Source organism: Sciurus carolinensis, chromosome 3 (genome assembly GCF_902686445.1).
Source record: "Sciurus carolinensis chromosome 3, mSciCar1.2, whole genome shotgun sequence".
NCBI classification, from domain to species: Eukaryota; Metazoa; Chordata; class Mammalia; order Rodentia; family Sciuridae; genus Sciurus; species Sciurus carolinensis.
Window position 1 is genome coordinate 59852164 of NC_062215.1, and position 15996 is coordinate 59868159.

The following is a 15996-nucleotide window of genomic DNA, read 5'->3' on the forward strand; positions in this document are numbered from 1 at the left end:
GTGCACTATATGGCACTATATGTGCAAACATAAATATTCATCACGTACATACATGTACATGATCTCTCACACACATACATTTCACATATGTGTGTATGCACACTGTACAAAACATGTTCTTACCTAAGATTTTCAAGGTCAAAAACACGATTCAGATAACAACCAATATATCTGGTACACTTCTTCACTGCTCTTGGATTGGTAATAAGTGGTTTACTTCCAGCCCTCTTCTCTGAATCTCAGCATCATTCTCTAGCCAGTGCTTAATCAGAAATACTCCTGTTAGCTCATTCCTGTGAGTTTCTCCAAAGACAGCCATCTTTTTTATAGATTCTTCAGTAATCTGATGATAGGTCATTTCACCAATAGCTTTACCTGATTTCTGCAATTCAAAAGAGAGGAGATCAAGGAAGCTTAACATTCTAAGAAAAGTTTAGAAATTTAAATTTAAATAGAATTTAAACAAAGTGCAAAGCACAGAGTTCCCTTGGGTGGAGGACTTTAAACCTCTCCTGTTACAAGCTCTGTATATTATGTAGACACTCCTCTCTTTAGCTCTGTCCTTTACAATATTTGGATTAAAATATGCAAAGATCAACCAGAGATACAGTTGTTAACTTCTAATTCCCTTGAATGGTCAGTAGATCAAAGTACAATAATAAATTGACCTCTCCTACCAGTACAAAAGTCTGTTTTTTCTTCACCTCGGATGCCATCCAACAAGGCTTTCATGATCATTTGTAATAATAAAAATAGTTCAAAAAGTTCTAATCTGTCAAAATTTCAAAAATTAAGAAGTGACTCATTTAAGATTTGTTTCTACTGGCATTAAAAATATATATCTAAAGTGAATCCAGCCATTTTTCATGACATGAGTGCATTGAGTCTCATGTCTATAAACAGTCAAAAACAGATACTCAGAGCTGCCTCTTGAACCAGCACCCTTTCTCATGGAATGCTTTTTCAGGGAGACACAGAGAACCAATCTGTGATTACTAAGTCTTGAAATGCTACTTTGAAACATCCCTTAGTTTCTCTCTCATGATGTTTTTGTTTATTCTTTGTCAATTTCCTTAGGAATTTTGCCTAAATACCACAGGAAAAGCAACTCTTAGTAATTTTCAAGTCCTTTTAATGTACAAAAATGTCTTAGAACCTACTATATATATTAACACATGACATGAATTTATAAAGACATGGCCTCATTTACTGAAAGCAAGTCCTTTCCACTGGAATGAGTGGTGTGAAACAGGGTCTTTTTAGAAGAAATCACCCAGAATGCTGCGATGATTACATGCCTTTGGAGAGAAATGACTCTGAGCCAAATCTCATTTGATTTTATGCTTGATCAACCAGAAAGTCAAATATGTTCAATTATTAAAATTCTCAATTTTAGAATTATCAGTTTGTTTTACAGGAGTACAAGAATAATTCATTACAACTGTGGAGTACTTAAATGTACTTTGTTCTTCCACATATATTTGTTCAATTTACTCATATACCCACTTTGTAAAACAGGATAGTTAGGTACTAACATCCCCATTGGAGGGATAAAAGAAAGAGAGGTTAAACAACCTGATTTAGTTTACACAGCTACATAAGAGAAAACTAGGCCTGGGGCCCATGATTCTGATTGAAGTTCAGTGCTTTCTCACAGGGCAATAGGGTGCCTCTTTGTTATTTTTGGTCTCCTCTGAAGTTCTACTTTTGCTGTTTCAGAATTCACATAAACAACCACTACAGTGTACTCAGGAAATAAGCAAGCTCGTAAATAATATATATGATGGAAATATGAAATATAATATTTAGTTAACCAATTTCCACATTTTTCCTTTAAAAGACCATAATGCAGAGATAAATAAAAATAACAAAATCTAAATTTAAAAGTTAAAATTACTGTTCTAAGTCAAAGCCCTGCAGCCTTTGTTTTTTTGGCACATATTAGTGCACACTCAACACTTCACTGTGAAGATGATGCAAACACAGGGAAATGTAAACAGATGACACTTGTAATGCTACTTTGGTTTCAAGAGTAGTAACTATGGTAAATTATTACCACAACTATGTTGTGTTTCTTTCCTTGCTGATTTGTACTTTGTTCTACCATTTGCCCTAGTCTCTCTGGAAATGCTGCTTCAGTTATTTATGTGTAGCTGTCACAAATGACTTGCATTATGAGACTTGTTTTATGGAATTTTAACAGATCAGCATTTTCAAGCACACTTCACATTCATAAAGTTTCTGTTACATGTCCAAGTGAATAACTTATTTGAAAGTAAATGAACTGCAGTAATTCCTTCTTATACTTGCATATTGTGTATAGTGTCTTCTGTGGAAAGCTTTCCTAGAAAAAGAAGAGTATTTCCTTAGAACTAGAGCAAAAGAGGCTTTTCATACTCTTATACCAACTTAACTTCCAAAACATTTTTAACTCCCTGTCTTCCAAAGCACACTTGAGTTTAGACCCTTGCAAAAACTATGCAGTTTTATTAGTTCATTTTGAGGGCTTAGAAAACTGACAGTATATAAAGTGAAACCTTTTTCAGTTGTCACTATCTCACTATTAAGTTGAATACTTAATGCTTTGAAGTAGGGTTAAGTACAATAACTTCCAGCACGACAAGTGTTTGTGCCAATGGAGGTGACTGATTTGGTAATAAATAGAATAATGTATTTTAAAACAACAGGAGAGCTAATTTTTACTTCATATGCATGTCTACCCAACAGATCAAGGTAAGCAATTTTGTAGGAGACAGATTTAAGGTGGGCTCATTTCCTAGTAGGTATGATTGGAGAATAAGGAAGGTTTTCTGTTCAATATTATGAAGTATCTCATACATAATGTGACTGTCCAGGAGTCATGCAACCAAACTACTCTCACTACTTTAGTGTTTTCCTTCCTTTGTGGCCCTGTGGCTGTCACCCATTCTGGTCAACCTTTCACATGAAAATAAATGAATGATAACCAGAATGAGACTATTTTGGAACAGATAAGTTTATATACTGCTAGCAAAAGTTGGGGTTTGTAGTGTACACTTGTAATCCCATTGACTCTGAAGGCTGATGCAGAAGAATAATGAGTTCAAAGCCAGTCTAGGCAATTTGACAACGCCCTAAGCAACTCAATGAGACCCTGTCTCAAAGTAAAATACAAAAGAGGGCTGGGAATGTTGCTCGGTGGTTAAGCATCCCTGAGTTCAATCCCTAGTACCAAAAACAAAAACAAACAATACTGATAGCAAAGATTCCATATCGCTCATGTCTGCATTCCTTACAGATAGAGCACAGGATATTGCTCCTCCTGGGCTTAAAGTGTTTTTGATGAGAAATCTTTTTTTTTTAGGAGTGGGTGTTATATGTGTGTATATGTATGTTTGTATGTATATATCAGGTCAAAATCAGCTTCCTTCATCTTCACATTTTTAGTAAGTCCCTAATTGTAACTATGATGAATAACAAGTCTTCTCAGATATTTTGGTATTTGAAATATTCTTGCCAAATTAGAAAGATGAACCTCTTCCCTCAAAACTTATTCCTTACCCTGGCATTCAAGGTCTACTATTATTTGGTGTCAGTCTATTTCTAATATTATCTGCAAACATTCTCATTTGATCTATTTCTCAAAGAAACCAGGAATATGTTTCATTGTCCCATAGTTTTAGACTTTTATTAACAATCTTCCCCCATCTCTCAGCTCTCTACCTCTTCCTTTCACCAGTCTCAGCCTTTGAAGAGCAGAAAATATGGTTAAAAAAAGAACATGGCCTTTGAACTCAGATCTAAAATTATTACAATGGGCCTATAGTAAGTACCCAATAAATGGCAGCTACTATTATGAAATAAGGCCTAACATTTATAGAGCACTTACTGTGTGTTACATAGGACTGTTCATTTTCACAGTATTTTTAGGGAAATTAGGTAAATATTGATAGTGCTATTTAATGAGGACAGAAATGTAGGTATAGAGGGTTAAGTTATCAAAAATCACAGGCCCAAGAACTCAAGAGCTCAGAGGTGGTGCACCATTTTGCTTCCTTTGTTGAATATCTCTGTGGCTCATGTGCCCTTTTGCTCCAGCAGCACTAGCTCTGCCTTACTGATTGCTCTCTGCCTTGCACAGGTGTCACACACACACAGGCCTCTCCTACCAACCTCCAGGGGACTGTGCACACCACACACTGGGCTCTACATTGTACTGTGAGGCAAATTTGGCATCATGATACCTGATTGGCCATTTCATAGGACTGTGCAGCAGTCAATGATGGCCCACAACCCAACAGTGGGGCTCCAAATCAGTAGAGTGTCAAAGCCTGCCTTTCCAATGCAATAAAATAGGCTAGATTACAGAAGGCATGCCATGTCTTGTTATGAGCTGTGTGTGTGCACATATGTGTGTATCTGTGTGGCACCCACATGTGCACATCCTAGGCTGCAGTGCTGATGTGCTCTGCACTCTGCCCAGGTCATCCAAGCCTCAGGCACTGGCCTGATCCTTAGCCCAAGTCTGTTCCACCAGGTGGTCCACTCTGTAAGACCACCACCCAGGGGCCCCAGAGCTGGTGCACAGGCCCTGAGCAGAGTCATCTGCATTTCTTAGGACCTGCAGCACTGGGAGCTAGAGGAAGCCTCGGGTCCCTTGGGCTCAGCTGGACATGGAAACCAGAGAGAAGAGCAGAAGCTCTGCTTGCACTGGGTGGTGGGTCCCAGCTGGGACCCACTCCAGCAGTTCCAACCCCAGGACCCTCCCCACAGTCACAGCTCTACCCCACCATTAGCCCTTTGAGTGTCTGTAGAGACCTGTGGGATACCAGCCCCTTTGTCAAACACAGAAAAGGGACAGCGTGAGGTCTGCTCAGTCAGGAGTCCAATCAGATTACCTTCTAAATGAAGTACATTAAGGACTTTTTGCTGAGGGGAGTGGGCAGGTCCCAACTGAGGACCAGGTAAGTCCTGCTGATCTCCAAAGCATGCATGTTGGACAGAGGGCCCAGGATCTGAACATCACCTGCAGGAGAAATGAACTGCATGAACCACGTGAGCACCAACCCCAGCTTCCTCGGGCTCAGCCACAGAGTGGTGCTGGGCTCCACTGCCACTCAAGAAGGCCAACAAACCCAGGGCTGTGCTTTCAAAGCCAGAGCATAATGCACCACTAGAGAGTTCAGTTACTTTTGTTTCTAATATGAGCCAGTTTACAAGACTGTCATCCAAAAGTCTTTCAGTTTCTGCCAGAAGGGGAAAGGATTTGCCCAGAAGGTATCAGTGTTTTCCCAGCATGAAACTCCCACTACACCGGGAATGTTCACAGGAAGTATCAGTAACCTGCACCGGCACCAGGCAGCCCTGTGGACATTGCTGGAGCTAACAACCCACCCTGGCTGCTTTCCCCATCATGTGCCCTCAAGGCACTTGAATCACAAGTCAGCTCCTACAACTCCTGCTCTTCCTCCCCCAGACATTCTGTGTAGATTTGCAAGTACCATGAGCTATGCCTATGTGCTTGAGCAGAGGCATTAACAAGCAGAAACCGTGATAGAGTATTTGCAACCAGAGACATCTGGCATGCCTCTCCTCTGATCTCACCTTCTTAAAAATGAGGTGAGGTGCTAGAGATCTATATTGGAATTTATGAGAGATTCTTGAAGAGTAGAGGCTTTCCAGACTTGTGGCCCCTTTAATTGTGAAATGAAATCTTGTGAGGTTCCAGTTAGATTAGCACATAATTAGAATGGTCGAACCATCCCTAGGACCTCTCTGTACCCTTCACAATATTCAATTGCTCGCCCTTTACTCAACTGCAAGCAAGGAATTGAACAGTCACATGGAAACACCACAAAATAAGACTAGGTTTCATTTCATGAGCAAACAGCACACTTTAGATGGAATGCAGATCTGATCTAGGATCATCCTGGCAAGCGGATTGAATTTCAAATAGGAGTCAGCATGTACCAGAAAAGTGCAGTGGCAGAGGCAAAGGAGCAGAGTGGGGGCAGCCCAGGACCCTGGCCAGCCTCCCTCAACCCACACGTGTCCACACCCAGAGGTCCAAGCAAGGACACTAAAGAGGGGAGACATGAGAAACCCACGCCAAGCTCCCAAAGCTGAATCTGGGGAGTCCCAGCAGCTCCCAAGGACAGAGGGCAAGACACAGCTGAGGAGCAGTGTGAGGGCAGAGGCGGAGTCTGATCTCAGAGAAAGGGGAATAGAAATGCTTATTTCACTCCAAGGCAAGAAAAAGGACCCAGTATTTTTGAGCAGGAAGCCCCCTGGAGTGAAACTTTTGAGTCTGGAGGACTTTCTGCATCATCCTGGGGAAGCAACCACAGATGTTCAGGCAGTTGCCAAATGCTTGCCCTGGGGCAATTTCCATGGTGGGACCCAGCAGTCACTTAGTGGTGCTACCCTCACTGGAGGCCTCTGAGAAGGCCTCCCTGGATCCCCATCCTGTGGGTCAGGGCAAGACAGATGAGAAGGGGAGAAGACAGCATTGCTTAACTACTCCCATAATTAAGATGGTGCTTTCAGGAAAAAGCAGTCTTGGTAACTAAAAAATAATAATAATTATATAGAAACATACATATGTTTACACATGCATGTTTATATGTTTATATGTTTATACAACCACCCTAGGTGAACTGGACTCCAAGTCTGGGTCTTCTGATTCCAAATCCTGATCCTTGTTCTACCAACCTGACCACCCCAGGAGATGTCTCTCCCTCAAGGAAACCTAAGGTTGGGATGGAATCTGTAGAACTGGATGTGGAGTGCTGTGAGAGGAGCACAGGAGAGGCTGCCCTGCAGCTTTGCTCCAGGTGCGCAGGGCCACGGTGAGCTGGCCGCCATGCACACCCAGCCTGCGATCTGGGATTTCCCAGCACAGTCTACACGTAAAAGCTTGCTCCACCAAGAGGCAAGGTTGGCAAGGCCCCTGCCTGGGAAGACTCATCAGCCTGTGTTGCTCCTACCTCTTCTGCTCATCACGATGACCTTTTTGCAGCAGGGTTTCATCGGGTGTGTGACATGTGTGAAGCGAGTTGCACCTTCTCCCTGTGCCCAGTTTCTGACTGAATTCCTAGGTGTCTGCCCTGAGCGGACAGACTACATCTCTCCATTGACTCAGTCTCCCTCTAGGTAGAAGAACTGCCCTTCCTCAGCACACCAGAAACTTGTCCTGTAAGACTGATCTGCAGCAAGGAATCTCTCCAGTATCACCTGGAGTCATTTCTCCATTATGAAAGCCTCTATGTTCTAACCCTTAAAGCAAGGTAGAGTGTGGACAGGGCACTGGGCACGGTGCTGGCTGAGGAAGACAGACAGTGACTGGGGAGTCAGAAGTCAACCTGCCCAGGACATGGCCTTCTATTCCTGTTTATTGAGCATCCCTGCTGGTCTCTAAGGTCTCCTGGAGGTAGAGGTGTTCCGAGGGCTTGGGTGCTACCTCAGGCAGTTGTGCAGAGCCCTTGAAGACAGTCCTCAGTACATGACTTCCCTCATGGACAGCCCTGAGATACCTGTCCACTCTGAGGCCCTAGAGAGGAGACTTTCCAGGGCAGAAGAAATGAAGCATGCACATCATTGGGAACCACACATGTCAAACACAGAAGCAAATCACAAACCCCAGACAGACAACTGTCTCAGGAAGAAACTCTTCTGACACAGCACTGGTAAAGAAGAGATAAGAAGTACCTCTCTGGCCAGCAGGTCCAGACTGATCTGGAATCTCACCTCTTTAAGTTTTCACTCCCCATACTCTGTGCTATGATCAAAAATACTGGAATCTCCTTAGTAAGATTCCAGCTGCCTCTGAGAAGGATATCAATGAGAAGTATTCACAATACTAAATATAAAGAAAGGAGATAGGAATTTTCCAACCAGAACATGATTCAACAGGAAAGACTCAATCCATTTTGGTTTAAAGGTTAGGAATGAAATTTTTGCTTTAAAAAAAAGGTAAATAATACACTCTTCCACTAACTGAGTTCTAAGAAAGGACCCAGCACCTGCAAGTGACATTACATCCCAGGCTCAGTGTGCTTCCCTTCTGTGGTCCAAGAGCATACCTCTGAGAGCCCAGCTGGAGAACTGGTCAGTTGGCCGGCCTCGCCTCTCCCTCCTCCTGCTTCACTCACCTGTGCTAATGTCTGTGCTCCATATGCCTGCAGGCTCAGCCTGCAGCATCCTTCTCACTTGGAAAGACTGTGGCTATTTTGTCCTCATGTATCTCTAAGTAGCATCCTAAACCCCTCCAGTAGGCACAGCTGAAACCAGGTGGCCCAGAGTCACTAACTTTCAAGGTTGTCCTGGTAGATCACAATCTCTTTCTCTCCCTCCAGGTGAATTGTTGTAGAGAGAAAAGGTGATACTGAGCTGGTGCCCGAGGGTGCCTACAGGAGTGGGCAGCCCCATTCCAGACAAGGTCTAAGCCACTCTGAATCTCCCTGCAACACAGCCATCTGCAGGAATAGGTGAAGAGGGTGTCCTGGCCATGGTTAGCACCTCTCAGCTCTTCACAGTGGACTCAAAGAACCTGGCAGGTAAGGAAAGTGTACTGGCTCATTTAAAGCCATAATTAAGGGTCCAACTCCATTAAGGAAAGGAACCTGTGTCACATGAAATGAAGACTCAGATTCAGAGCAGCTTGGTTTCAAGGTCCCTTGTTCTTATCTTGTGCTGTAATTATATCATCCGTGGACTGAGAAAGGTCTCATTCTGGGCCCACTGAATAGGATTCCAGGGCAGAGCTCCATGAACACAGGGCACTGGTTGGAAAGTGCAGATGGCAGCCTGGCTGTTCCCATCCTACAGGACACTGATGGAGACCTGGGGGAACAGAACATCCCAGACCTGCTTGGCTCTCAATGGCATTCTGGAGGCTCACGTACAGTGGCTTTGATGGAAAGAACAAATCACCCGAACGGCTCCAGTGCCCAGCTATCCTTTAACTTACATGCCCACAGCCTACCTTGTAACCTTCTGAGGTCAGCAGGGTCAAGGGCAGCCTCAGCATCAGAGACCCAGGAAGGTCTGCTGACTCCCGCGCTATGGATGGCCCTCTCACAAAAAACGTACCACCTTCCCTCAAAGTCCCTTCACGGGGTGTTTGCAGATTTTCAAGGGGACATTATTGCAATGAACCCAGTTGTTAGTTCCCACTAAGTAAAAAAGTAAAAAAAGGGGAAAGCAGGTAACAACCCACATAGCCAACTGCCAAACATTTACAGGTGAATCCACGTATATCAGTTGTCACTGGAGACTCTCACACGGCAAAATCCATGCTGTGAAAAAACGGATTTACACAAAGAGTAGAATAGTAAACTGGAAGACAGAGCTGCTCAGGAAATGCAGAATCTTTCTCTCTTTTTAAATACCTTTTGTAGCAGAGATAGCCATAGTATCTAGACAGGCGGATGATAGATAGATAAATTATCAGAGTTTTCATACTTCAGCTCAAGATCAATTCCTGCCCTCAAACACGCATAGGTACAACAGCCTCAGGCAGTTATTTCAGCTCTAACCTCCACAGTTCTTTTCCCAACCTACATGCCAATGCAACCCCCTTCCCTGGGTGCCCCCCACATGCACCTTCTCCAGCTGAGCCAAGGGATAGATTCTCCCGGGATGCAGACTCCCAATATACCAAATAACATTGTTTATTATTTCCAGAAATACCTGGGAATAAGTCCTGACCAGAAGCCTGGAAATGCAGGAAAGATTAGCCTGTATTTCTCAATGGTTGAGAAACTTAAGTACAAAATCATCATGTTAAATGCCCAGGAGAAAAAAGCAAGTTGAAAACATCAGCGTGAGGAGAACATTCATGTCTGGAGACAAAGACTCACTTCACCAGTTACCCAGGAAAGACAGTGAATATTCTCTGATCCATATGCCCTGGTCTGTCCCAGTCAGAGTCCTGCATGGTCAGCTCTGGGGTCTGCAGGGGACTCAACTCAGATCTACTGAGAGCAGGCCCAGGTGGAGAAGGCCTGGAGGCAGTGTGCCGCCTTCTGGAATGTTCTGTTCTGTAGTTGTTTTAGTGAGGGGGAGGAGCATGGATTATTGACTGAAAGGTGCATGAAGGGATTTGACATCATGGTTGGAAACACCAGACATCCCAGGTGTGGGCTGGTCCTGAACCCAACACTCTAGATCAGTCACCAGCTCCCCAGTCATCTCTCAGTGGTGGATGCTTCTCTGCCCAGGGAACTTCGCTGGTTGAAGGAGAGAATGTCATCTGCCTAAGCCAAAAAGTCACACAGATTGTTTCTTTCCTGAAATAATCATGGATTTTACTGCCATATCCATAAAATCTTAAATCAATGACAGGAGTCCTCCTTGTAACCCAAGACTATGCACCTCTGTCTCACTTCTAAATTCACTTTCTTTAACGGCAATTTCTTCCAATGACTGAAATGTACATTTAGGGCTTATGTTCCACATCTGATACACACACTAGTCTGTTCAGTATTCCTCCCAGGCTCCAACAATTGCACCAAATAAAGTAAAATCAAAGAGCTAAAACCCCACTGGGTTTAATGATGGTCTAAATTTAAGTTATTAATACAAAGACAAATCCAGTATTTGTCCTTCAAGGCTACAATATTCCTCACTTGGAAAACAGGAGAAACCCTTTTTTACTCAATAGAACAAAAGACCAAAGCTGTGGGACTGTGAGCTGGCCTGGCTCCTGCTGTTTGACACTCCGGGTGGGACCTCAGTGTCGCCGTGCCACAGGGGAGCCCCTTCTGCTCTGGGCACAGGCTTGACACTCAGCACACAGGCCTGAAGGCTCAGAGCATGCCTGGATCTATTACTGGGTACAAAAGGCCAACGAGGCTCCAAAATCAACCAAAAGATACTCTTGGGCTTACCCTGGGCTCAGACCACTGGGTAGTATCTACCAATCACTTAGTCAAGAACATTACATACCCAAACAGTGATGTTCCTGAGCCAGTCAGGAATTGCACAACTGCTTGCACTTAGAATGTATCCATATTTGCTGTCCGTGCTGACATTCATTTCAGGGTGCTTTTGTCACAGGAAGAATGCCAGGCCCACTCACTGGTCAACAAAGTAGCTGATGACAGGGCTCTCGATGGTGGTGTTGGGTGGATCTCATGTGATGCTGACATAGTCTCAGTTTGCATCATTGCACTGCAAGTTCACGGGCGCTCCAGGAGTCCCTGTGACCAGCAGGTCAGCATCTGAGTGGGAAGACATTTTCACTGTCACTTACAGTAAGGGTCACTGCCAAACCTGGCCCCAGCTCCTCCAAACTCAGATCTCCCTGCTGGGCTACGCCCACCTTCATCTCCAACTTTAGTCACTCAGACACGTCTATCCTCTGGTGGATCAGTGCCAAGAAATGCAAACACACAGGTTGTTTAAAACTCAGAACACTGAGCCCTCCATAAGATTCTCAAGGCTGTGACATTTTATGATTGGATCTGAGATTAAAGTTCACCTCTTTGTTTCGTGTGGTCACATAAGGACACATTGTCAAAAATTTACTAACACATTGATGAGTCAGCATTTTTAATGCCTGAGAAATATCACCTTAGATGTTTATATTTCAAAATCCCTGAAAATTTGGGGGTTTTAAGTTTTTTCAAGAAAGTATGTTTGGGTCACTTCTCTATCCATTCCTTTTACATACTCTTTACAACCATAATGCAGTTTTAACTCTGGCTATGCTGATGGCCAGCAGAGGAATTGAGAAGCTGACTCTCTGAGCATCTCGTTTCCTTGTCTAGAGTGTGTTTGCTCAGCAGGTGTGACTGGTGTACTCCTCAGCAGAGTAAGCTCACGGCTTCCCCTGCAATTTCTCAGCATAGGAAAAGCTGAGGATTTCTTGGCATTGGCCAGATACTTCCCCTCAGAAAGTCATCAGAGGGCTAAGCCGCCACACTGACCTGGTTCCTTCCTGCTGGTGGTGCTGAATAAGCAAGCAGTTCAAGCTACACTGCATTCATTGCCTTTCATTGGTGAGATACCTTGCCACAGGCATTTGAAAGAAAGAGAGGCATGTTTAATGTCAGCCTCATGGAATAGCCAAACTTTGGAAGGGTCTAAGATGGCAGCCCTGCCAACTCTCAAGGTCTAGGGACGTTCGGAGGTGAGGTAGGTCCCCAGTGTTGAGTTGTTCTCCAACAAAGAAGCCCTCCCTCAAACATGACTCAAGGACTGCCACATGGAGAAAACAGCATACTGACTGTGCCTCAGGGCACCCATGCCTGGGCTTGGAAAACCCTGGGCCCAGGTAAGGCCTGCCAATAAGGATGGCTACACCTGGAGTGACTGTGTCTCCCCAGCAGGGTACCCTGTACCTCTCAGGAGCCTGCAGAGGGCAATGGGGTGGTGCAGGGGAGGCCACAGGTTGATGCTGAGGAAAGGAACAATCACTTCTGAGTTCAGAGCACATGGCTTCACAAAGGGAACTCATTCTCTGGCTCCAACATGATCAGAGCTGGTCCCCATGCCTTGAGCCTTGGAGTCTTCACTTGCAAAAGGAGGAATGTCATGTGTCATACATGCATGTTAAGCATATGTTGATACACGTTATGTATTACCGGTTACCTGTTAGGTGCAATTGCATGTTGAGTCTGTCACACGTCATGTTATAGTTGTGTGTGTGATACCTACATTGTGTGTGTGCCTACATTGTGCCTGGTACATCCTGATTTTTGGTTTTCTTTCCACAAATGGATTCAGTGCCCTGACTCTGAGCCAGGGTGTGAGTTAATGCACAAGGACACTGCCTGACCCAGATCTTCAGGAATTCCTGGTTATTGTGCCAGGATCATCCTAAATATGAGTGCAACTGCAGCTGGGGTCATGGAAACAGCAGTGCTGTCCTCTCACGGCCTCTGTGGGCTGTCGGAGAGGCAGCGGCCTGATGGGCCTCCCCAGGCTTTACATACTTCTCTCTCCTCTAATCTAACTCTGAGGGTCCCTTCACACTCTGGTGATGGCGGGGGTCAGGGAGGCCATGCCTGTTTTTTCTGACTCATCTGGCCTCCTCATCTCTGGGCGGTGCTTGCCTTGCCTGGGGGAGGTCTGCGAGGACAATGGCCATCCTCCACCCTCCTGCAGCCTGCTGGGTCCCTTCCTCACTGTGGGGCCTCCTACTGCAGGCTCAGGCTGTGAACCAGCCCACCTCTGACAAACAGGAAGGCACTGTGGTCACTGACTTCACCCAGGGACACAATTTTCAGGGTTTACAGGCACTCATTGTCCTTGTTCAGGTGGTTGAAGAACAGTGAGGCCTGGCCTTCTCCAAAGAATATCTTGGTCCACTTTGACCCTTTCATCAGCACATCGGAAAGAGCATCCAAGTTGGGGTTTGCTCAGAAATCATCCAACAACTCACAGAAACTGCAAGTGGCTGGTGGAGACATCTCCCAGAAACAGGACAGTCCAGGCAGCAAGGAACAAAGCCATCATATGCAAAGCACAGGCACAGAGCAGGGCCAGCTGGGAAGAGATGAGGAGAGGGCAGAGGCTCTGCTGTGGTGGAGTGCTCTCTGCCTCCAGGCCCACTCACAGTGGGTCCCTGCTTCTCAGCACACAGCCTGCTCCAGCCACATCCTCCACTACTTGCAAAGACTCCAGGAGAGCCTGCCTAATGGTGCTCCCATGAGCACGTGCCCACCCAGGGCTGGCCTTGGGCAGGTCCTCACCATTGTGGCCAGGAAAGGACAAAATGCCAACCAGCCCACTCATCAAAAGGCAATGATGGGGGTTGGGCTGTGGCTCAGGGGTGGAGCACTTGTCTGGCACGGGTGAGGCACTGGGTTCAATTCTCAGCAACACATATAAGTCAATAAAATAAAGGTCCATCCACAACTAAAAACATATTTTTAAAAAAGCAATGACATGAAAAGGCTGTTTTCTCTGATATACAGATACGAGTTCACAATAAGGGTGGGGACACAGGGAGGGACATATTTGCTTTAGATTAGGTAGAGGGGAGTGAAGGGAGGGGAGGGGTATGGGGTAGGAAGGACAGTAGAGTGGAACAGACATTGTTACCTCACGTACATATATGACTGCATGACCCATGTGATCCTGCAACATGTACCATCAGAAAAAGGAAAAATTGTACCCCATTTATATCTCATATACCAAAGTAGATAAATGCATTCTATGGTCATGTGTTCTAATTAGAAGAAATAAAAAATTTTAAAGACAATGATGTGAAAAGGCAGAGTGCCAAAGAAGAATGCAGATGACATAAGCTTGTGGGGAAATGTGCAATGCTTGAAACCAGGGAGACAAAATAAAATGAGAAATTGCTCCACACCCACGGAATTTGGCCACCACAAGAGCAACATCTGTCCTTGAAAAGAGCAGACAGGTGCCTTTCTCTCGCAGTGGGAACAAGGAGGCATTTGTCAAAAACCCTAACACGGGTACAGTTTTCAACACCAAACACAGACCTCAGGGTTTGTCCCAAGGTAGGAAAAGGAGTGTGTGGTAAGAGTGGCGAGCATTTTATCCTGCAAAGACTTACAGCAGAAAACCACAACCCAGCTCAGATGCTCAGACGTTCAGAGGGGTGAGCAGGTAAGCAGTTATGATGAGCCCAGTCACCCAGTCAATGACAAAAAGAACCCATCAGGGAGAGCTCTCCCGGAGCAACGGTCTCCTCAATGAGTCCACGTGGGCAGGACGCACATCACACATAACACTGATCAGAGTCAGATTGTGGGTGGAGAAATTATAATTTGGGGGATGATTTTTTTACAATAAATATGTATTGCATTTTTTGCAAGAAAAAAGTTTTATTTATTTTTTAATTTTCAAAAACTGAATGTATAAACCTTGAGTGGAGAGCTCAGGATACCTGATCCATGGGGAACAGAGGCCCAACGCCTCTGAATCACAAGGGCAAATGTGTAATTAAAATGAACATGCTAAGTTGCATTATCCATTTTTATTTTCCTGTGTGGCTAATGCTGTCAAAGAATAATTTTTGTGGTGCTAATTAGGAATCGGACCAACAGCTGACATACCGTCCATAGGGTAACCATGCATAGGGACTGTGGAAACAGCCTAACATGCAGGAAAGTAACACGTGATGAAGAGATGCCCCTGCACCCTGCTCCCATCACGGAGTGGCTGGGCGTTGAGCTCCTCAGCAGACACCTACCCATGCAACCAGGTGAGGGCAGCCACAAAAACAAAGCACTGCTGCTCAGAAGGTGTGCTTGGGGCAATAATGACATGCACCACACGGCCAAGGGTCAGGTTCCCAGACCACCTGGTTGGAGCCCTGAGAGCACGTCACACTCAACAGGGACGGACAGGAAAGAGGCTCGCAGGACTAATGCAGCAGTTCCCATCTTGTTATGATTAGCACAGGACTTCCTGTGGTGATGTCACCGCCAGCATCAGACCCTCCTTCCTGCGGGCTCTATCTTGGCCTTGACGGGATGGTGCACTTGCATTGGCATCTTGTATGAACATCCTCACAGGGTCCAACCTGAGTCATGCAAAAACGTTCTCAGTCTCCCACATCTGCACAGTCTGGGGAGCCTCACCCTGTCCTGCCCGGGCATACTTTCTATGGCAGTGACCCCACACACAACCCTTGATCTCCCCAAGCATCATCTGGTATCTCCCATGCGCACAACCTCTCCTGGGGACCCACTAGGCAACTCTGCATCAACCTGCCTGTCACTGAGCTCCAGCTGCCCTAACTTCACAGAAGGGTAGTCCCCAGTCTCCCCGACCTCCAGTAGGGACCCAAGTTCACAGCCCTCTCCTTTCCCACCCCCATGCATCAGCAAGCCTGCAAGTCAGCACAGATCCTGATCCCCACACCCCACTACCCCACACCCAGCCTCCACAGCTGCAGTCGCCTCCTGGAGCCCCTGCTCCAGCACACCTCACCTCTCCACTCAGAGGCCGGGGACCCCTCATCACAGGATGTTGAGTTACCCAGCTGTAACAACCTCCTGTCCACCTTCCCCTGGGGTCTTCTAACTCCAGGACTCT

The 15996-nt window shown here is 45.5% G+C and overlaps 1 pseudogene; it reads right to left on the reverse strand.

Moving 5' to 3' along the window:
* LOC124979393 (myomesin-2-like) overlaps positions 1-15996 on the reverse strand; it is a 460208-nt pseudogene that overhangs the window by 418192 nt on the left and 26020 nt on the right.